Source organism: Theropithecus gelada, chromosome X (genome assembly GCF_003255815.1).
Source record: "Theropithecus gelada isolate Dixy chromosome X, Tgel_1.0, whole genome shotgun sequence".
Taxonomy (NCBI): domain Eukaryota; kingdom Metazoa; phylum Chordata; class Mammalia; order Primates; family Cercopithecidae; genus Theropithecus; species Theropithecus gelada.
The window spans coordinates 106,095,519-106,119,271 of NC_037689.1; the positions used below are offsets into that span (position 1 = coordinate 106,095,519).

Sequence of the window (23,753 nt, forward strand, 5' to 3'; positions counted from 1 at the left end):
TAGAGTTCCTGTATACCACTCACTCAAAATGAGGTACATTTTACATATCATAAAATTCACTGATTTCAAGTGCATAATTAAATGATTTTTGGTAACTTTACTGAAGTGGGGCAACCATCACCATAAATCAGTTTTAGAACTTTTTGATCTCTCCAGTAAGATTCCCTCATGTCTATTTACAGTTAATCAATCCTCTGTCCCATTCCCAGCCCCAGACAACCACTAATCTACTTTTTTGTTTCTATAAATTTGCCTATTCTGGACATTTTATATAAATGAAATCATACAATATGCAGTCTTTGTGTCTGATTTTTTTCACTTAGCATAATATTTTTGAGATTCATCCATATCGTAGTATGTATCAGTACTTCCTTACTTTTTTATTGCCAAATAGTATTCCATTTTATGGATATAGCACATTTTTGTCTATCTACTCACTATTAGATAGGTACATCAGTTTCCAAGTTTTGGCTACTATGACTAGTGCTGCTAAGAAGATATAGTGTGTAAGTCTTTGTGTGAACATATTTTTTTAATTTCTCTTTGATAGATACTTAAGGGTGGAGTTACTGGATCACAGGGAAAATATATGTTAACTTCTTAAGAAACTGCACAACTGTTTTCCAAAATAGCAGCAACATTTTGCACTTCCATTAGCAATGTATGAGAGTTCCTGTTTCTCCACATCCTTGCCACCATTTGTTATTTACTGTGTTTTTTATTATAGCCATTCTAAGTGGGTGTGAAATGGTGTCTCATTGTGGTTTTAATTTATAAACTTATAAATTATAATTTATAATATGGTGAGCATATTTTTATGTGCTTCTTAGCCATTCATATATCTTCTTCAGTGAAGTGTCTGTTATATCTTTTGTCCATTTTTAAATCGAGTTGTCTTTTTGGTGTTGAGTTGTAATGATGGTTTCTATATTCTAGATCAAGTCCCTGAGAGATATATGATATGCACATATATTCTCCCAGTCTGCTGCTTGCCTTTTTCTTTTCTTGATGGTGTCTTTTGAAGTGAAAACGTTTTGAATTTGGGTGACATCCAATTTATTATTTTTTTTCTTTCATGGACCATTTTTTTGGTGTTGTACTTAAGAAGTTTTTGCCTAATTGCAAGGTCTCAGTGATTTTCTCCAATGTTTTCTTCTAAAAGCTTTATTACTTCATCTCTTACATTTAAGTCTATGATTCATTTTGAGTTCATTTTTTCTCTGTGATATGAGGTGAGAATCTAAGTTCTTTATTTTGCATGTGGATATAGAAATTGTCCTAGCACCATTTGTTGAATCTCTTATCATTAACATCTTACATTGCTGTGCTATATATGTTACAACTAATAAGCCCACATTGGTATATTGCTATTAACTATACTCCATGCTTTTTTGTTTTTTTCAGGTTTCACTAGTTTATCTCTAGAGATCCTGTCCCATCCAGGATACCACATTACGTTTAGTCATTGTATCTCCTTAGCCTCTTCTGACTTGTGACACTTTCTCAGACTTATTTTGTTTTGGTGACCTTGATAGTTTTAAGGAGTACTGGTCAGTCATTTTGTGGAAAAACCCTCAATTTTATGCTTAGACTGGCATTATGTGTTTGGAAGGAAGTCCGCAAAGGTCAAGTACTACGTTCTCATCATACATTATCAATGTTACACAAACATATGATTTTAATTGAGCATATTCATTGCTTGGAATAGAATTCTGTTGTTCTCTTAATAGTGCCTTTTAGCATTATATGGCAGGTTAATCACTTCCAATTGAAAGTTTGGTGAAAGCTGCTCAATTACACAGTTAAATGGATTTTGGAATATGGAATATCCTTTGCACTTGCTTCAAGGTCCAAAAACTACTGCTGGAACTGTAGTCTGAATTCAGAAAATATATATGCTGCAAATTTGTATGGAAATAGAGATCTTGCTTCTTGTTTTAACTTTTATTTCATTTTATTTTGAGACGGAGTCTCGCCCTGTCACCCAGGCTGGAATGCAGTGGCACAATCTTGGCACACTGCAATCTTCGCCTCCTGGTCTTAAGCGATTCTCCTGCCTCAGCCTCCTGAGGCGCATGCTACCACACCTGGCTAATTTTTGTATTTTTAATAGAGACAGCGTTTCGCCATATTGGCCAGGCTGGTCTCCAACTCCTGGCCTTAGGTGATCCTCCCAAAGTGCTGGGATTACAGGCATGAGCCACTGTGCCGGGCCTATTTTATTTTTTATTGAGACAGGGTCTTCTTCTGTTGCCCAGACTGGAGTGCAGTGGCACGATCATGGCTCACTGCAGCCTCCACCTCCCTAGCTCAAGTAATCCTGTCACCTCAGCCTCTGGAGCAGCTGGGACTACAGGCATGCACCAACACACTCAGTCAATTTATGACTTTTTGTAGTTACAGGGTCTCACTATGTTGCCCAGGCTGATCTCAAACTTCTGGGCTCAAGTGATCCTCCCACCTAGGTCTCCCAAAATGCTGGGATTACAGGTGTGAGCCACCATGTCCAGCTGAGATTTCATTTATTTCTTCTGGGTACTTAACTAGGAGTGGAATTGCTGGGTCATATCGTAACTCTGTTTAACTTTTTGAGAAACTTTCAGACTCTTTACAAAAGTGGCTGTACCATTTTACCTTCCATCAGCAAGCAATGTTCGAGGGTTCAGATTTCAGATTTATCCACGTTTTTTTTCTTATTTTCTTTTTATTTTTTGGAGACAGAGTCTCACTCTGTCACCCAGGCTGGAGTGCAGTGGCAGGATCTCAGCCCACTGCAACCTCTGTCTCCTGGATTCTAGTGATTCTTGTGCCTCAGCTTCCCGAGTAGCTGGGATTACAGGCATGTACCTCCACGCTGGCTAATTTTTGTATTTTCAGTAGAGACAGGGTTTTGCCATGTTGGCCAGGCTGGTCTGGAACTCCTGTCCTCAAGAGATCTGCCCACCTTGGCCTTCCAAAATGCTGGGATTATAGGCGTGAGCCACCACATCCAGCCAAATTTCTCCATATCTTTACCGATACTTATTAATATCTATCTTTTTGATTATAGGCATTCTAGTGGATATAAAGTGGTGATCTATAAAGTGGTGATCTATAAACACCCATTCCAGCCTGAGTGACAGAGCGAGACTCCATCTCAAAATAAAATGAAATAAAAGTTAAAACAAGAAGCAAGATCTCTATTTCTATACAAATTTGTAGCATATATATTTTCTGAATTCAGACTACAGTTCCAGCAGTAGTTTTTGGACCTTGAAGCAAGTGCAAAGGATATTCCATATTGACTTGTGACAGCATGGGAAGTGGATAAAGCATTTTGACATTACTTGTGATTCAAACAATATTGTCAAAATGACTTTACTACAGTTTTTTTCATATATAAGCATTGTTTTGCCTTGTAATTTTAGGTTGAATTAATTAATAAACATTATCAAGCCTGCATCAAAAGTTAATTTCCAAAGCCATTCAGCGTTCTCTAACAGTGTTTGAAGGTGGTTCTTCCAACCATTTAAAATTGTGAGAATCATTCATACCTTGCTTGGCACACAAAAACATGAGATGGGCTGAATTTAGCCTGCCAGTCATAGTTGGTGTAGAGCAGAAGTGCCCTGCATATTCAATAAATACATCTCTAGTTGATTATGGAGGTACAGTATCCCTGTGTTGTAGTATTCACAAAGTATTGGGTATAGTGACATTTCACCATAAAAATGCATCAAGTACTTGGATCTGATTGGTAGAAAAGCTGGAAAAACAATTCCAAGTGCCTTTCCTACTGAGTGACTTGTTTGGGTAATCTTCTTTTATAAACAGTATATTTTGCTTTTATTTTATTTGATGTGACATGGTAATTAACTTTCAATTCTGAGTCCTTTAAGGCCAATGGGAAGTTATCCTTTGACTTTTTGAAAGCTGCAAGATAAATAGGTCTTAGAGGAGAAGGTCTCTTCTCTTTTGTGGCTGGCCCCAAGTTATGGAGGAATGATGTGGTTGCTGTTTATGTCCATTAAGAGACAAATGGGGCCCTGTTAGGGTCTGGCTCCCTTGCTGCTCTTATGATTGAACGTTTTCTATTGCCCTTTCCACTGATCACCTGGATTCTAGATATTAAAAAAAAACTAAGTTCATCTTCTAGACTTGAAGAATAATGCCAATAATAACTAGCATTTATAGATCACATTGTCAGTTACTGAGCTTATCTTATGCAATCCTCACATCAGCTCTGTGAGGAAGGTACAGCTCCTACCTTTTTTAAAATGAGAAAACAGGCACAGAGGAGTGAAGTTACACGCCCAAGGTTACACAGTTTAGTTGGAGCTATGGTAGAAATCCACGCGATTCTACTCCAAAGTCCTACCACTTAACCACTGCAACATGCTGCTAACTATTGCTGAAAACTGAATTATGTGTAAATGGAAATCCTAAATAATGCAATACCAAATGCTGTCAGAGTTCTTTGGGCTATAACTCTACCTGTGATTTTGGTGAAATGACAAGATTGTAATGCTCTAGAGCAGCTCTGCCCAACAGAACTTTCTGTGATGATGGTAAACTTCTATATCTACGCTGTTCTAGTATGGTAACCATAACCACATGTTGCTCTTAAAGACTTGCAATGTATCTGGGAACTGAATTTTTAATGTCATTTAATTGTAATTGTTTTACATGTAAATAGTTTTGTGTGACTCATTATTAATCATCTTGGACAGTGCAGAGAGAGATCATTTCCCCCTACTTGTTCCTTTTTAATTACACTAAATATTTTACCCAATGCAAATATTCTTTCCATAGCACAACAGGAAATGAATATATTCTATACCGAAAAACAACTTGAGGGTATACGCAAATCAATTAACTGCATGACAGTTGCAGTAACAGGTTCTGGGTTATCCACCATGAAACTTCTCCATTCCCAGCACTTACTAAATAAACTTCCATAACTGGCTCAAAAACCCTTTGCAATTGATTTTTCACTGCTTACAAGTGTAATTTATGTGGCTTATTGCACTTTACAGTTTCTAGTTGCTTGGTTTAAGATGAGACATTTTAATCTGTGGCTCTAATTTTTTTTTTCATACTTTAAGTTCTAGGGTACATGTGCACAACGTGCAGGTTTGTTACATAGGTATACATGTGCCATGTGGGTTTGCTGCACCCATCAACTCGTTATTTACATTAAGTATTTTTCCTAATGCTATCCCTCCCTCAGGCCCTCGCCCCCCGACAGGCCCTGGTGTGTGCTGTGGCTCTAATTTTTTTAATCCCATGTTTTGATCCCACGTGTTAAATGTCCTTAGTGTTATATATCACTGGGCTATACAAACCTTCCCCATTTAAAAGCGATCCCTTCACGAAACTGGCAAACTGTTACAGTCTATTATAATAAAGCACTTTATATTTACTACCTGAGTTTTAGCTTCCACACTCTTGTTTTAAGTTATTTGCTTTATAAGTGGTTTCTTTTTTAAAAAAAGGTTTTATTATGAATAAAAGACTAGCAATAATTTGCAAAGATAGTACAGAAAGGCCTCATGTAATCTTCATCTGGGTTACTTCAATCATTACATTTTACATAATTATAATACAATATCAAAACCAGGAAATTGATATTGGAATGATATGTGTCTATAATTCTATGTTATTTTATGATGTGTAGATTTGTTTAACCATCATCGCAATCAAGAAATATTCCATCTCTCCTGTGCTACCTCTTTATAGTCACACCCACCCCCCACCATTGATAACCCCTGACAAATACTAATTTGTTCTCCTTTTCTATAACTGTCATTTTAATCATTTTATATACAATTAAAATGATTTAATTTTTATAATCACAAAGTATGTGACCTTTTTCATTATTTTTCACTCAGCATAATACATTTGAGACTCATTCAAATTGGTATCAATAGTTCATTCCCTCTTATTGCTGAGAAATATTACGCGACATGGAGGTACCACAGTTTGTTTAACCATTCATCTATTGAGGGACATTTTAAAATGTCCAGTTTTGGGCTATTACAAAGAAAACTCTGATTAATGTTGAGTACAGTGTTTTGTGTAGATGGAAATTTTCATCTGTCTGAGATAAATGCCCAGGAGAGCAATTACAAGGTGGGATGGTAAATATATGTTTAACTTTAAAAGAATCTGACAAACTATTTTTCCTAAGTGACTGTACCATTTTGTATTCTCACCAGCAATGGTATGAGAGATCCAGTATCTCCACATCCTTTCCAGCATTTGGTATTCTCACTATTTTTTTTTTTTAAAGTTTTAGCTATTGTGATAGGTAGGTAGTGATATATTACTGATTTTATTTGCGTTTACCTAATGGCTAATAAAGTTCAACTTCTTGTCATGTGTTTATTTGTCATCCCCATATCTTCTTCATTTAAATATCTCTTTATATCTTTGGCCCATTTTCTAATTGTATTGTATTGTTTGTTTTACTGTTGAGTTTTCAGAGTGCTTTATGTATTCTAGATACCAGTTCTTTGTCAGATATGTAGCTTGCAAATATTCTCTTCCAGTCTGTGGCTTGTCTTTTCATCTTAATAGGATTTTTCACAGAGAAAGAGCTTTTAATTTTGATGACATTCAACTTACTGATTTTTTCCCTATTATAGATTGTGCTTTTGTTGTTACATCTAAGAACTCTTCACCAAGTCCTAGGTCTCAGATATTTTCTCCTAGATTTTCTTCTAAAAATGTTATAGTTTTACATTTTACATTCAAGTCCATGATCCATTTTAAGTTAATATTTGGCATAAAATATGAAGTTTAGGTCAAGGTTAATTTTTTTGGATTATTGATATCCAGTTGCTTCAGCTCCATTGAATTGCCTTTGCACTGTTGTAAAATATAAGTATGCCGTGCTTGTGTATATCTATTTCTGAGTTTTCTAATCTGATTCATTGATCTACGTATGTGTCCCTCTGTCATACCACACAGTGTTGAATACTGTAACTCTATAATAAATCTTAAAATTTGATAGAGTGATTCCTCCTAGTTTATTGTTTTCAATATTGCCTGTTCCTTTAACTTTCCCTATAAATTTTAGAATAAGCTTGCCTATATCTGAAAAAAGTTTGGTGAGATATTGATAGGAATTGTATTAGACCTGTGTATCAGTTTGGGGAAAACTGATGTCTTTACTATGCTGAGTCTTCCAATCCATGAGCACCATATGTCTCTCCCTTTATTTAGATCTTCTTTTATTTATTTTATCAGCACTGTTCAATTTTCAGCATAGAAATCTTGTATGTTTTGTTAGAATCATAAGTAACCATTTCATTTTTGGAGTGACTATTAATGGTATTTTATTTTGAATATTGGTTTCCATGTATTCATTGCTAGTATATAGAAATATAAATGATTTTTTGTATGATAGTCTTGCATATTGAAACCTTGCTGAATTCACTGATTAGTTCTAGGGGGTTAAAAGGTATTTTTCTAATTTTTTTTCTTTTGTTTTGGTTGGTTTTTTAGGACTTTCTATGTAAACCCTCTTGTCATCTGCAGGGAGGGACAGTGATATTTCTTCCTTTCCACTCTGTGTTTTCTGTTGAATAGCAGTGGTGAGAGCTGAATTCTTGCCTTGTTCCCAGTCTTAGGGAAGAAGAGGTCAGTCTTTCAGCGTCAACTATAATGTAGGGTTTTTTTGTAGACATCTTTTTTGAAATTTAGATAGTTCCCCCTTGATTTCTAGTTTTCTGGGGTTTTTATCATGAATAACTATTGAATTTTGCCAAATACTTTTTGCATCAATTGATATGATCTTGTGATTTTTCTTCTTCAGTTTGTTAATGCAGTGGATTACACTAATTTATTTCCAAATGTTGAGCTAGCCTTGCATCCTAGGATAAAACACATTTGGATGTGGTGTATAATTTTTTTATATGTTGCTGAATTATATTTGCTAATATTTGCTGGGGATTTTTGCTTCTATTCATGAATGACATTGGTTTGCAATTTAATTTTTTTTGGTACTGTCTTTGTCTGATTTTGGTATCAGTGCAATATTGGCCTTATAATAAGAGTTGGGAAGTAGTCTCTCCTCTTCTATTTTCTAGAAGACATTGTGTAATATGAATGTTAATTCTTCTTTAAGTATTTGGTAGAATGCTGCAGTGAAATCATTCAGGCCCAGATGGTTTCAATGAAGAATTTTTTTTTGGAGTTTTAAAATTATATATTCAATTTTCTTAATAGTTACCAAGCTATTCAGATTATCTAATTTTTATTGAGTGAGTTGTGGTGGTTTGTGCTTTTCAAGGAATTTATCCAGCTTATCAAAATTATCAACTTTATACATGCATAATTGTTTGTAGTAATCCCTTTTGCTGTCTGCAAGGTCTATAATAATATCTCCTGTTTCATTCCTGATATTAATGATTTGTGTCCTATCTTTTTTATTTGTCAGTTTTGCTTGAGGTTTGTGGATTTTATGAGGCTTTTCAGAGAACTACCTCTTTGTTTCATTGATGTTCTCTATTGATTTTGAGTTTTCAATTTCATTGACTTCTGCTCTTTATCTCCTTACTTCTGCTTGCTTTCATTTTAATTTGCTCTTACATTTCTAGTTCATTAGGGTGGGAAATTAGATTATTAATTTCAGACATTTCTTCTTCCCTAAGTTAAGCATTTAGTGCAATGAATTTCCATCTCAGCACTGCTTTAGCTACATGTCACGTATTTTTTTTAATCACAGTAAAAAACCATAGCATGAGATTTAGTTCTTAACAAACTTTTAAGTGTACAGTACAATATTGTGAACTATAAGCACAATGTTGTACAGCAGATCTCTAGACATTTTTCATCTTGAATGACTGAAACTCTATGCTTATTGAACAGCAACTCCCCATTTCCCACCCTCCACCAACCCCCTGGCAACCACTATTTTACTTTCTGTTTCCATGAGCATAACTAGTTTAGATAACTTATATAAGTGGAATCATGCAGTATTTACCCTTCTGTGTCTGACTTATTTCATTTAACATAATGTCTTCAAGGTTCATCCATACTGTAACCTATGACAGGATTTCTTCCTTTTTATGGCTGAATAAGATTCCATTATATGTATATACCACAGTTTCTTCATTTATCTGTGGATGGACATTAGGTTGTTTCCACCTCTTGTCTATTGTGAATAATACTGCAATGAACATAGGAGTATAAATATCTCTTCAAGATCCTGATTTCAATTCTTTTGCATACATCTCTAGAAGTGGGATTGTTAGATCATATGGGAAATTTTAATTTTTTAAGGCACCTCCATACTTTTTTCCGTATCAACTGCACCATTCTGCACCCTCACCAGCAGTGTGCAAGGTTCCAATTTCTTCACATTCTTGCCAGCACTATTTTTTTTTTATAATGGCCATCCTAACAGTTATGAAGTGATACTTCATTGTGGTTTTGGTTTGCATTTCCCTGACAATTAGTGATGTTGAGCATCTTTTCGTATATCTGTTGGTCATTTGTATGTCTTATTTGGATAAATGTCTATTCAAGTCCTTCGCTCATATTTTAATTGAATTATTTGGTGAGATTTTTTGTTATTGAGCTAAATAATTTAGATATTGAACCCTATCAGATGGTTTGCAAATATTTTCTCACATTCTGTAGGTTGCCTTTCATTCTGTTGTTTCCTTTGCTATACTGAAGCTTTTTAGTTTGAGGTAGTACCACTTGTCTGTTTTTACTTTTATTGCCTGTACTTTTGGTGTCATATGCAAAAGATCATTGCCAAGACCAATGCCATGATGCTTTCCCCCTATGTTTTCTTCTAGGACTTTTACAGTTGCAGGTCTTATGTTCAAGTCTTTAATACATTTTGAGTTGATTTTATATATAGTGTGAAATAAGCATCCAATTTAATTCTTTTGCATGTGGGTATAAAGTTTTACTAGACCATTTTTTTTTCTTGTTGGGGGGTTGGGCTGGATCTTTGCCCCCCTTTTTTTTCAAAAACTTTTAAGTTCCTGGTTATATGTGGAGGATGTGCAGGTTTGTTGCATAGGTAAATGTGTGTCATGGTGATTTGCTGTACAGATCAACCCATCACCTAGGTATTAAGTCCATCATCCATTAGTTATTCTTCCTGATGCTCTCCCTCCTCCTCCCCCTACTCCCCTGACAGGCCCCAGTGTGTGTTGTTCCCCCCTACCCATGTGTTCATGTGTTCTTATTGTTCAGCTCCCACTTATAAGTGAGAAGATGTGGTGTTAGGTTTTCTGTTCCTGTGTTAGTTTGTTGAGGATAATGGCTTCCAGCTCTGTCCATGTCCCTGCAAAGGACATGATCTCTTTCCTTTTTATGGCTGCACAGTATTGCATGGTGTAGATGTACCACATTTTCTTTTTCCAGTGTATCATTGGTAGGCATTTGGGTTGATTCCATGTCTTTGCTATTGTAAATAGTGCTGAAATGGACATATGTGTACTAGCACCATTTGTAGAAGAGACCACCCTTTTCCCCATTGTGCATTTTTGGAACCATCGTTGGAGATTAGATGACTATATATGTATGGATTTATGATCAAGGTCTCTGTTTTATTCCATTAGTCTATATGTCTGTCTTTATGACAGCACCATACTGTTTAATCCACTTATATTTATAGTAATTATCGATAGGGAAGGACTTACTGTTGCAATTTTGTTCGTTGTTTTCTGTCTTGTAGATTTTTTGTCCCTCCTTTTCTTTCTTTCTCTCTTCCTTTGGGTTTCATTGATTTTTTGGTAGGGACATGCTTTGATTCTTTTCACACATTCTTTTGTGTATCATTTAAAGGAATTTTCTTTGACGTTACCATGGAACTTACAGAAAACATCTTATGATTATAACAACCTATTTTAAGCTGAAACAAACTTAAACTCCAATTACATATAATACTTTACTCTTTTATATTATCCACCCCACACTTTATGTTATCGATGTCACCAATTGCATTTTTATATTGTGTATCTATTAACATGTTTGTGTAGTTATAGGTATTTTTATACTTTTTTTTTTTTTTTGAGACAGAGTTTCTCTCTTGTTGCACAGGCTGGAGTGCAATGGCGCGATCTTGGCTCACTGCAACCTCTGCCTCCTGGGTTCAAGAAATTCTCCTGCCTCAACCGCCCAAGTAGCTGGGATTATAGGTGCCCACCACCATGCCTGGCTAATTTCTGTATTTTTAGTAGAGATGGGGTTTCACCATGTTGGCTAGGCTGGTCTCGAACTCCTGACCTCAGGGGATCTGCCCACCTTTGCCTCCCAAAGTGCTGGGATTACAGGCATGAGCTGCTGCACCCAGCCAATTTTTATACTTCTATTTTTTAACTTCTATACTAAAATTAAAAGTGATTTACCCACCACTATTACAGTGTTACAGTATTCTATATTTTTCTACATATTTACCTTTACCAGTAAGATTTATGCTTTCATATGACTGTTGAGCATCTTATTATTTCAACTCAAAGGTCTCTCTTTAGCATTTCTTGTAAGGCAGTTCTAGTGGTGAAGAAATTCTTCAGCTTTTGTTTATCTGGGAAAGTTTTTATTTCTCCTTCATTTTGAAGGCTAATTTTGCTGGATGTAATATTCCTGGTTGGCAGGTTTTTTTTTTTTTTTTCAGCACTTTGATTATTCCATTCCCTTTTGTCCTGCAAGGTTTCTGCTGAGAAACTCACAGATAATCTTATGGTGATTTCCTTGTACATGATGAGCTGCTTTTCTTTTGCTGCTTTCAAAATTCTTTGTCTTGGACTTTTGACAATCTGATTATGATGTTTCTCAGTGTGGATTTCTTTGGGTTCATCCTACATGGAGTCTGTTGGGCTTCTTGAATCCAGATGTCCATTTCCTTTCCCAGATTTGACACATTTAGGGATGTTATTTCTTTAAATATACTTTCTGTCCGTTTACCCCTTCTCCTTCTTGGAATCCCACAATGCATATATTTGTTTGATGGTGTCCCATAAATCCCTTAGGTTTTTTTCACTGTTTTTTTGTTCCACTGACTATGTCATTTCAAATAACCTGTCTCTGAGTTCACCAATTCTTTCTTCTGCCCTATTAAGCCTGGTGTTTAACACCTGTCATGTTTTTTTTTGTTTTTTTTTTTTGTTTGTTTTTCAGTTCAGCTGTTATATTCTTCAGCTCCAAATTTCTGTTTGGTTCTTTTTTATGTTTTTTAAATCTTTATTGATATTTGTCATTTTTTGAACTCATAGATGGCATCTTTATGATGGTTATTTTGACTTCTTTTTCAGGTTATTGATATACGTCTCTTTAGGATTGGTTTCTGGAGATTTATTTTGCTTCTTTGAACCATGTTTCTCTGTTTCTTCATATGTCTCTGACGTTTTTGTTGGGATCTGCATGTTTGAAACATCGGTAACCTCTTTCAGTCATTATGGACTGGCTTTGTACAGAGAAAGACCCTCACCAGTCAGCCTAGCTAGAGATTCTGGGGGCCTTTGAAACCTTTTTGGAGGATACATGACTTCTCTGGGCATGTGTAGGTAACTTCTCAACTAGAAGCTTACCAGTTTCTTTTACAGGAGCTTATAAACACTTGCTCCCTCTGTGTCTATAACACTGCAAGTTTTCTGGTTCTATATCAGTAAGCCTCCTCTCTCTCTTTTTGTTCTCAGTGGTTATCAGGTATCCAATGTGTGCTAGCTTCCTAAGTCAGTGCCCCAAGTCAGGTGAGACCTATACTAGTACCTTAGGCAGCCTGGTGAAAAGTCAAAATGCTGATGAATATTCCACTTGTTTCCCTCCCTCCTGAGGAAGAAGCCTTAAGTTGTGTATCTCCTCCCAACCGTGCTGCGCTATGCTGGCCACAGCAAATCACCCACCTCTTTCCTTTGTTCTCAGCAGCCCCAAGGCAGCCAAAGTATGCTGATTTTGTTAGTGCTTCCAGTGGGGCAAAATAGAAACCTCTTCCTGGTTCCTTGAGCAGCCCTCCAAAAAGACAGAACATTGAAAACTGTGTACAGTCTTTGTTTCCCCCCCCCCACTCCCCCGCCGAAATTGAAGGCTGGGATGTTATTTCCTGGTGCTGAGCTGTGCCAGCTTGGGAGAGGGGCTGATGCAGATAAGGTGAGATTGCCCTTCCTACCCATTTTAATGTAGTTATTCTTGACTTTGTGCTTACCTGGGGTATGCAACGTCCTAACTGAATTCTGGAATTCTCATAAAAATATTTTACTCAATATATCATTGTCAAATTGGTCTTCCTGTAGGGGAACAAGGGCTGGAACTTCCTATTCTGCCATCTTGCTCCTGTGTCACATATTTCGATATGTTGTATTTTCATTTTTATTCAGTTCAAGGTATTTTTTGTTTGTTTGTTTTTACTTCCCTTGAGACTTCCTCTTTGACCAACGGATTATTTAGAGGTATGTTGTTTAATTTCCAATTGTTTCAAAACTTTCTTGTTTCCTTTCTATTATTGAGTTCTAGTTTGATTCCATTATAGTGAGAGAAATACTTTGCTATAGAAACCTTACTTCCCTTTAAGTCTCTTTACTTTCTCCCATCTATAATACAATTTTTAAAAATATTTTTCCCTTGTATTTTTAGAATCACATCAGACAATGTTATGACTTTTGCTTTAACTCTCAAATATAATTTAGAAAACTGTAAAAAGAAGCAAAGTCTGTTGTATTTGGTAATATTTTTTACTGTTTCTATTTTTCTTTCTTCCTTCCTGATATCTAAAGATTCCTTCTTTTATCTTTCCTTTCCAATTCACAAATTTCCTTTAGCCATCCGTTCCTTTAAGTATATCTGCTAACAACAAATTCTTAGTGTTTCTTCACCTGAGACTGTCTTGACTTTCTTCTAAAAGATATTTTCACCGGATATGCAACTTTGGGTTGACAGTTCTTTTATCTCAGCATTTGAAAAACGTGCCATTTCCCTTTGGACTCCATGGTTCCTCTTAATAAATCTACTCTCATTAAAAGTGTTTTTCTTCTGTAAGTGAGGTATTTCTTCTCTTTCACTGCTTTTAAGATATTTTTCTTTTTCTTTAGTTTTCAGGAGTTTGATTATGATGTGTCTTACTGTGGAATTCATTGGATTTATCCGATTGGGTTTGCTCAGCTTCTTGAATCTGTAGGCCTATGTCTTTTGCCAAATTGGGGAGATTTTCATATTAATTAGCTTGATTTAGCCATTCCACATGTGTACACATATCAAAACATTGTGTTGTATACCATAAATATATACAATTTTATTTGTCAATTAACAAAATTAATTGATTTTTAAATATTTGGGAGATTTTCACCTATTTTTTTAATACTTCTTTAGCCCCACACTGTTTCTCCTCTCCTCCTGAAACTCTGATGATATGGATGTTTAATGTATCATTAAAGTCCCATGTGTGCCTGAAGCTCTCTTCACCTTTTTCAGTTTATTTTCTCTCTATTGTTCAATCGCATAATTTCTATTGTTTTGTCATCAGTTTCACTGATTCTTTTTTCATTCTCCTTTTTTCTGTTCACCCTATTCAGTGAGTATTTCATTTTGGTGATTGTGTTTTACAGTTCTAAAACTTCCATTTGCTTCTCCTTTATGTCTTTTATTTCTTTGCTGAGACTTTCTTTTTATAAAAAAATTTGTTTTCAATATGTTTGTAATTGCTTGTTGAAACATTTTTAAGATGACCGATTTAAAATCCTTGTTGAATTAATTCCAATCTGTGTCATATCAATGTTGGTGTCTGTTGAATGCCTTTTCTCATTCAAGTTGAGATGTACCTGGTTCCTTTTATCATGAGTGATTTTCTATTGTATCTTGGGCATTTTATGAGACTCTGGATTTTATTTTAATCTTCTGTTTTAGTAGGCCTACTCTGACACCATTCTGGTGGGGGAATAGGAGCACAGTGTTATTATTCAGGGAAGGGTGTGAGTCAAGGTTCCTCACTACCATCTACCATACCCAGGGTAGGGGTAGGGATGCCATTATTACTAGGCAGGAGTGGAATTTCAGGATCCTCACTAGGCCTCCAGTGACACCACTGACACCTCCCTAGGCCTCCATTGACAGGCCTCCACAACCATCATATGCCAGGGGACTCATTACTGCCTGGCAAGGATGAAAGTCCCAGATCTCCATTCAGTTGTTTCTGAAACCACCTCAGGGAGAAGGGGATGTGTGACTATTTAAAACCAGTTGAAGGTAGAAATCTAGGCTCTCTACTTGCTGAGGGGAGTGGAGGGAGGAGTGTAGTTTTTTTTGCTGTGGTGTTTGCCTTGGGTAGAGAAGTTATTATCTAAAAGTTTTCTGTCTTTCTAGGCTACCCCTTTTCTGTTCCTTTGGCTAGAGATAGCCAGTTTTTTGAGGCTTTTTTTTTTTTTTTTTGCACCCATTGGCATTGCTGGGTTGCTGGCTTCTCCATCACCAGGTCCAGGATACATTACTCAAAAACAAATCCAGGGAACTCACTGCCATGTTGTTACTTGGGTCTTGAGATTCCTAGCCACCAGGAATAGAAGAAGCCACCTGCCTCCTTCTATTTACCTGTCAGAGATGTATGAGTTATGTACATATTTATTTATTTATTTATAATGTCCAGTGTTTTTAGATATAGAGGGAGAAATAGGGGAAAGTACATCTATTCTATCTTTTCTTGGAATCAGAATATAAAAGTGATAACTTAATGAAAATATGGATATTGTGTTAGTTATAGCCTTTCTCCCAGTAATGGGAAATATCACCACGATCACTACCTTCACTGGTATACTTCTTTATTTTTAGCTTTTTTAAAATTGTGAAAAATATAAACCATAAATTTTACCCTCTTGATCATTTTTAAGTGTACAGTTTAGTAGTGTTAAGTATATTCACATAGTTGTGAAACAGATCTCTAGCACTTTTTTTATCTTGGAAATCTGAAACTCTATACCCATTAAACTACAACTTTCCATTTCCTCTTGCTTCCAGTCCCTGGCAACCACCCTTCTAATTTATCTTTCTGTGACTTTGACTACTTTAGACACCTCATATAAGTGAATCACACAGTATTAGTCTTTTTTGTGACTGAGATATACATTTTTTCTTTATCCATTCATCTATCAATGGACATTCGGGTCACTTCTACTTCTTGGCTATTCAGAATAGTGCTGCTATGAGCATGGGTGTGCAAATATCTCCTTGAGACCTTGCTTTCAGTACTTTTGGATACATATCCAGAAGTGGGATTGCTGGATCACATGGTAGTTCTATTTTTAATTTCTTTAGGAACCTCCAGACTGTTTTCCATAGCACTTGTACCATTTTACAAGCTCACCAGTGGTGCACAGGGGTTCTAACTTCTCCATATCCTTGTCAGCCCTTATTATTTTCTATAGCCATCCTAATGGGTGTGAGGTGAAATCTGATTATGGTTTTGATTTGCATTTCTCTGAAAGTTGATGTTGAGCATCTTTTTATATGCTTTTTGGCCATTTGCATATCATCTTTAGGTAACTATTCAATTCTTTACCCAAGTTTAATCAGATTATTTGATTTTTTGTTGTTCTTTATATATTCTAGATATTAACACCTTATCAGATATATGATTTGCACATATTTTCTCCCATTCTGGAAGTTGCCTTTTCACTCTGTTGGTTGCATCCTTTGATGCACAAAAGATCTTAAGTGTGATGTAGTCCCATTTGTCCATTTTTGTTCTTGTTGCCTGTGCTTTCAATGTCATATCTAAGAAATCATCACCAAGTCCAATGTCTTGAAGCTTTTCTCATATGTGTTCTTGTAGGCATTTTACAGTTTTAGCTCTTATGTTTAGGTCTTTAATCTATATTGGGTTAATTTTTGTATATGGTATATGCTAAGGGTCCAACTTCATACTTTTGTATGTGGATATCCATTGTCCCCAAAATCATTTGTTAAAGAGCTTGTTCTTTACCCATTGAATGGTCTTTGCACCCTGTTGAAGATCATTTGAATATGACAGGATTTATGTGTGAGCTTTCTATTCTATTTCATTGAGCTATGTGTCTACCTTTATGCCAGTACCATAGTTTTTTGATTACTGTAACTTTATGATTCTTTTGAAATTGGGAAGTTTGAGTCCTCTAACAATGTTCTTCTTTTTCAAAATTGTTTTAGCATTTCAGGATCTCTTGAGATGTCATATGAGTTTTAGGATGAATTTTCCTTTTCTTAAACTTTGGTTTTATCTATTAATTGACACACAGAATAATTGTACATATTTATGGGATACATGGTGATGTTTTTATAAATATGTGTAGTGATCTGAGACCAGGTATGGTGGCTCAGAGCTGTAATCCCAGCACTTTGGGAGGCCGAGGCGGGGGCAGATCACAGGAGTTTGAGACTAGTCTGGGCAACATAAGGAAACCCTGTCTCTACAAACAAACAAAAAAAAATTAGCTAGGCGTGGTGTTGGGTGTCTGTAGTCCCAGCTACTTGGGAAGCTGAGGCAAGAGGACCCCTTAAACCCAGAAAGTGGAGGTTGCAGTGAGCCGAGATTGTGCCTCTGTACTCCAGCCTGGGTGACACAATGAGACCCTGTCTGAAGAAAAAAAAAATGTATAGTGATCAGATCAGGGTAATTAGCATATCCATCATCTGAAATATTTATCTTTTTTTGTGTTGGGAACATTTAATATCCTCCTTCTAGCTATTTGAAACTATGTTATTGTTAACTATAGTCATCCTCCAATGGTATAGAACACTAGAACTTATTTCTCCTATTTAGCTGTAATTTTGTATCCTTTAACACAGCTCTCCCTCTCCCTTACCACTACACTCCTTAGCCTCTAGTATTCTCTGTTCTACTTTTGACTTCTATGAGATTAACTTTTTTCAACTTTCACATATGAGTGAGAACATGTGGTATTTAACTTTCTGTTTCTGGATTATTTAGGATGCATTTTTTTCTATTTCTGCAAAAGTGTTAGGATTTTAATAGGGATTGTGTTGAATGTGCATATTGCTTCAAGTAGTATAGAAATCATAACAATATTAAGTCTTCCAATCCTTCTGTCTCTGTGTTTATTTTTGTCTTCTTTAATTTCTTTCAGGAATATTTTGTAGTTTCTCATTGGTATAGTTGAGTTTTTTGAGACAGGATCTTGCTCTGTCACCCAGGCTGGAGTTCAGTGGTGCCATCACGGCTCACTGCAGCCTTACCCTTCCAGGCTCAAGTGATCCTCCCACTTCAGCCTCCCAAGTAGCTTGGATCACAGGCACGTGCCACCACACCCAGCTAATTTTTAAATATTTTGTAGAGACAGGGCCTCCCTATGTTGCCCAAACTGGTCTCAAACTCCTAGGCTCAAGCACTCCCACCTCAGCTTCCCAAAGTGTTGTGATTACAGGTGTGAGCCATCATGCCTGGCTCTCATTGCTATCCTTCTATATATTAAATTAAAGTCAACTATAAAGTAAAGATTCTTTGCTATACCTTGCTTTTCCAATAATTTCAGGTTACAGAACTATGATTGGGGTACTTTTCATTGGTCCTACAAATTATTTGCTGCTTGGCAAAATTGCTGCCCATGCCAGAGGCTCTGCTTATTCAGACATTAAGCCTTGGCTGGATCCTTTACACTGCAATAGAATGGGACCAGAGTCTGCTTCCCATCTTTTTCTTTATTCATTATCATGAAATTTTCCTAAAGACTAGTCGCCTTCAGTGACTCTTAACCTGAGGCCCTGGCAGTACTGCATAAGGGTTGCAATCAATAAAGGCAGCACCAGGCTTTGGATGAAGAAACTCAAACCCGATTCTGGGCCCTGCTTGCTCCATGAAACCTTCTCTGACTATGCTTACCCATGTTCATCACCCTTTTCTGGCCTCCTATAATACTTGCCTCTGCTGTGCAAGCCAACACTCATCGTGTCTCACCAAGTAGAGTAAAACCTCAGTTACTTGACTTTTCCTGGGAAAAGGACTTTTAAAAAATTTTTATTTCTTTTAGAGTTGCATTTTCACTGAGTATGTTCTATTAATTTTTTTAAACATTCTTAAACAATTATTTAAAAAAAAATAGAGACATGGTCTTGCTTTGTCGCCCAGGCTGGTCTCAAACTCCTGGCCTCAAGCAATCCTCACACCTTGGCCTCCTAAAGTGCTGGGATTACAGTCATGAGCCACCACGCCTGGCCCTATTCATTTTTTAATAATTTTTTATTTTTAATTTCTTGTTGGCACGTACTAGGGATATCTATTTATGAGGTACATGAGATATTTTGATATAGGCATACAATGTTTAATAATCACCTCATGGAGAATAGGGTATCCATCCCTTCAAGCATTTATCCTCTGTGTTACAAACAATCCAATTATAATTTATTTTAAAATGTATAATTGAATTATTATTAACTATAGTCCCCTGTTGTGCTATCAAATAGTAGATCTTATTCATTCTAATTTTTGTGTACCCATTAACCATCCCCACCTCCCCACAAGGACATTTTTAATAACCAGTTTTTCTCAAATGGCTCATGATTTCATCAATTTAAGCACTGTGAGCTTTTAACATTTTAACCATCCTGAATGGTATTTTCTAAAACACAGTCTACTTCCCTGACTTCTTAAACAGTATATAGAATATAAATGTGTTTTGAGTAAGGATCATTATTATGACTATTAGTTGTTGTATTATCCTATAATACACTGATATTCCGAGGCCTATTGAAATGTTTTTTGATGTCTTCCCCTGTACCAAATGGTCCCCGAACATTTAGTCTGTGTGTGTGTGTGTTTGTGTGTGTGTGTGTGTGAGAAACCACACTAGGTTTTTATGATTTTTTAAAAATCTCTTTTCTTGTCTTTTAGCCCTTCTTGCTTCTGTCAACCTACTTTTGTAAAATTGACTCCCCATCTCCTAGCTCAGTAGGCTTGTAGCCAATCAAGGCTTCTTGATTGGACTTGATGCCTGAAGGGAATGCTTTTCAAGGGTCCTGAGAATTTCAGTACTTACCTTCTCTAGTCCATTTTTTTTTCTTTATCTACAATCATGTTCTAGTTTGGAGAGCTAATTTGTGGGACTAAGAACTAAATCTATAGAAACAGAAACTACTGCAGACTTTAAAACCACATCACCCTACTTTTTCCTTCTTTCAAGCTCACCGCACACTGCAGGACTCTCCAATTGGAGGTTTCTTGCTGGGGATGCTAGAAAGAATAGTTTGTGACAGGAAGCATTTTAGGCAACTCTGGCATACATCATTTCTCATCAGAGAAACAGGCTTCAAAAGGTGACACAAGAAAAGACTCTATTGAGGGGCACTGGCAAGGAGTATTTGGCTCACTGACGAGTTCAGAGTGAGGAGTATTTTAAAATTTTGTTATGGGGCTCATGATGGATGGTGGAGGGTAGAAAGGGGAGAGCAGTTTTCAGGGGCAGCTATTGTGAAATTCAGAATTGGGAGTTGGGGACTATGGCACTATGTAGGTGTATTAGTCTGTTTTCATGCTGCTGATAAAGATATACCCGAGACTGTGAAGAAAAACAGGTTTAATTGGACTTACAGTTCCACATGGCTGGGGAGGTCTCAGAATCATGGCAGGAGGCAAAAGGCACTTCTTACATGGCAGTGGCAAGAGAAAATGAGGAAGAAGCAAAAGCAGAAACCCCTGATAAACCCATCAGCTCTCATGAGACTTATTCACTATCACGAGAATAGCACGGGAAAGACCGGCCCCCATGATTCTGTTACCTCCCCCTGGGTCCCTACCACAACACGTGGGAATTCTGGGAGATACAATTCATGTTGAGATTTAGGTGGGGACACAGCCAAACCATATCAGTATACCACATGGGTGTTGCAGATGCAGTTCAAAGATTAGGGAACTAAATCTAGAACTTTAGCTAGAGATGCATCTAAAAGTCATAATTGTGAAAAGCAAGGAAGGATGTTATTAATTGTACTTCTCTTTATATGTCTATTTTTAGTATTTATTATAATGGCATTGTTTTGACTTCTCAGAGATGTTAGAATTTGAGTATACTTGCTGATTCTGACTCTTTGGTGAAAGCTAGATATGTGAAACTTGAATACAAGCTTTGAAATTAAAGTACATTTTTTTATTGGCTACACCCAGGCACAAGCTCTTATTAAACGCTTAGTTTGGGGCATATTAACATTTCTTGAAAGTTTACAAAGCATTTTCATATGCATTTTCTCATTTGATCCTCACTATAGCCCTGTGGAGAAGGTATTATCTCTATTTTATTGCTGAGGGAAAGAAATCCTGAAGAGCTTAAGAGTCTGGCCCAAAGTGACTTTGCAGTAAAAGGCAGAGCAGAAATAGAACTCAGCTCTCCTAATTCATAGGCCAGAATTCTGGTATTCTATGGCATTCTAGTCTACTATGCCCTCTTTCAATAAGATTTGGGGAACAAACTTGTTATAAAATAAACTTAGGCACATTAAAATTTTAAACAGTTTATTTGAGCAGACAGTGATTTATAAATTGGGTAGCACCAAACCACAAGTGGTTTGACTCCACAGCAGGGATGTAAAGGGAAAACTTACAAGATTCTTGCAGAAACGAGACAAAGAAACTATTTGATTGGTTAAAGTGGAAAGTCTCTAGTTAGAGGTTAGTTGGTTTTTAATTGGTAAAGTCTCCTGTTAGAGGTTAGTTGTTGATTTCTAATTGGTTAAAATTAAGTGTCATTTTGCTATTTATAGTGACTTGGGTATTGGTTGGCTGAAGTTGGAACCAAAGGCACTGGAGCCATCTCAGCCTAATGACCTCCCAATTAATTTTTTTAACAGACTTCATGTATTTATGTGATGAAGATCATCTAATGCTATAGTAGAAAAGAACAATTAATGAATTTGTAATTTTGTAGTCAAAGCAAGTCTGTAAATATAGGTGGCATTCTGCAATGCTATAAATGGAAAAATCTAATAAATTAGCCTTATAGATAATATCTGAGGCCCCTAACTGCTTACGTTTAGATTTGATGTGTATGTGTGCATGTGTGCGTGTATGCCTGTGTGTGTGTGTGTGTGTGTGTACTGAGGGGTGGGATAAATTCAGAACTATGTCTCTGCTTCTGATAAAGAAAGAAGAGATTGTGGTTAGTATAATTTTGACAGTCTATACCAGAAATAAATCTAGTATAAAGACTTACCATTTTCTTTTTTATTTAATTAAGGTATTCTTACAAGCAGTAAAATGCACAAATTTTAAGTGCATAGTTCAATGATATTTTATGTGTGTGTAAACGCCACACTGATCAAAGTTATAGACATTTCTGGTCCCTCAGAAGGTTCTCGCTTGCCTCCTCCCAGGTAATACCACCTCCCAAATGTAACACCTGTTCTGACCACTGTCATCATAGATTCGTTTTGCCTAGTTTCAAACTTTATATAAATTGAGTCATACTGTGTCTACTATTTTGCATCTGGCTTCTTTTGTTTAACATGACGTCTGTGAGATTCAGTTCCTTTTCATTGCTATGTAGCATTCCAAAGTATGGTACACTGTAAATTTTTTAATTCATTTCCCTGTTGATGGACATTTGGGTTGTTTTCTAGGTTTTTAAAATCATGAATACAAATTGCTATGGACATCTTTGATCATATCTCTTGGTGGACATAAGCACTCATTTTTATTGAATATAAATCTAGGAGTAGACTCACTAGGGTAGGTACGATAAAAAAAGTTTTAACTTAGAAAAGTCTTAATAAAGGAATTGATGGCTAATCATCTTATAAGAAAACCCCACTTTATGAAGAGCCACTGTTGGAGATTAAAAATGGGTTTGCATTTTGTTAAGCAGGACATATTCCCTGTCTGTCAGACATTAGAGACTATTTTTGCTTCATGCAGTGGGCTGGGTCTTTCACACTTATGAGTAGATATTTATTTTCCTGGTGTCTGCTACATACGGTGCACATCAGGGATGAGGAGCCATTTAATTGCAAGCTGTATCTTTTTTGGATGGGGTCAAATTGTCTTTTCTTGGGCAATGTGGCTCAAATGATCATAAGATAACATTGGAAAATCAAGTTCACGTTACAGAAATGTGCCTTAGGATTAACTTGGAATCCATCTTTTGTTTTGAAAGTGAAGGTACGTGTGTAATTTTATGTAATCCAAACACTTAACTCTGGCAGTATGATTTTACATTACTTCTAAGGTAAAGAATTTTTAAACATCATATGTCTGCTGGCAACATTTGCTAATGAAGTGCGATGTTGAAAGGGTATGGGGAAAATTCCTGTGGTATGGAAAGAGGGTGAGGTGGTTGTAAACTGAGGAGAAAACTGGGAAAGTGCTCCAAAGAGTACTCTTTCTGGAAAAGACTCTGTACTTCTCCCCCGATGTTGTAACACTTCACATGCTGTGAGACAGAGAACCTCCATCCTCCTCAACAAAGAGAACCACTTCCGGTCTTTGTTTTTTTAACAGAATTTAATTTGATGATGAATGTTCAAAGAGCTAGGATTTGCTGTCTAGGTGACTACTTGGCGCACCACTTCTATTCTGAAAATTGCAGGATACCCAGACTGGATTTTGGGTGTATCCGAAACCCGTTAGGAGCCCCATGAAGCCTGGCTTACGTCCAGAATTCTGACCAAGGCTGCCAAGGCCAGCATCTCCTGGCTCCACCTTCCTCTCCAGCTTCAACCCTTGCCAGTCCCCATACAGCATCACTAATTCCACAGTCTCTTAGCCTTCTGCATTTGGTACAAACTTTCTCTGTCTGGAATATCCTTTCCCTGATCAAATTGCTTAACTCTCACTCATTTTCTAAGGT

The 23,753-nt window shown here is 36.5% G+C and overlaps 1 protein-coding gene across 7 annotated transcripts in view; it reads left to right on the forward strand.

Moving 5' to 3' along the window:
* The window catches only part of ATG4A (autophagy related 4A cysteine peptidase), a 72,922-nt gene that overhangs the window by 1,478 nt on the left and 47,691 nt on the right, over positions 1 to 23,753 (forward strand). The window lies entirely within an intron of this gene.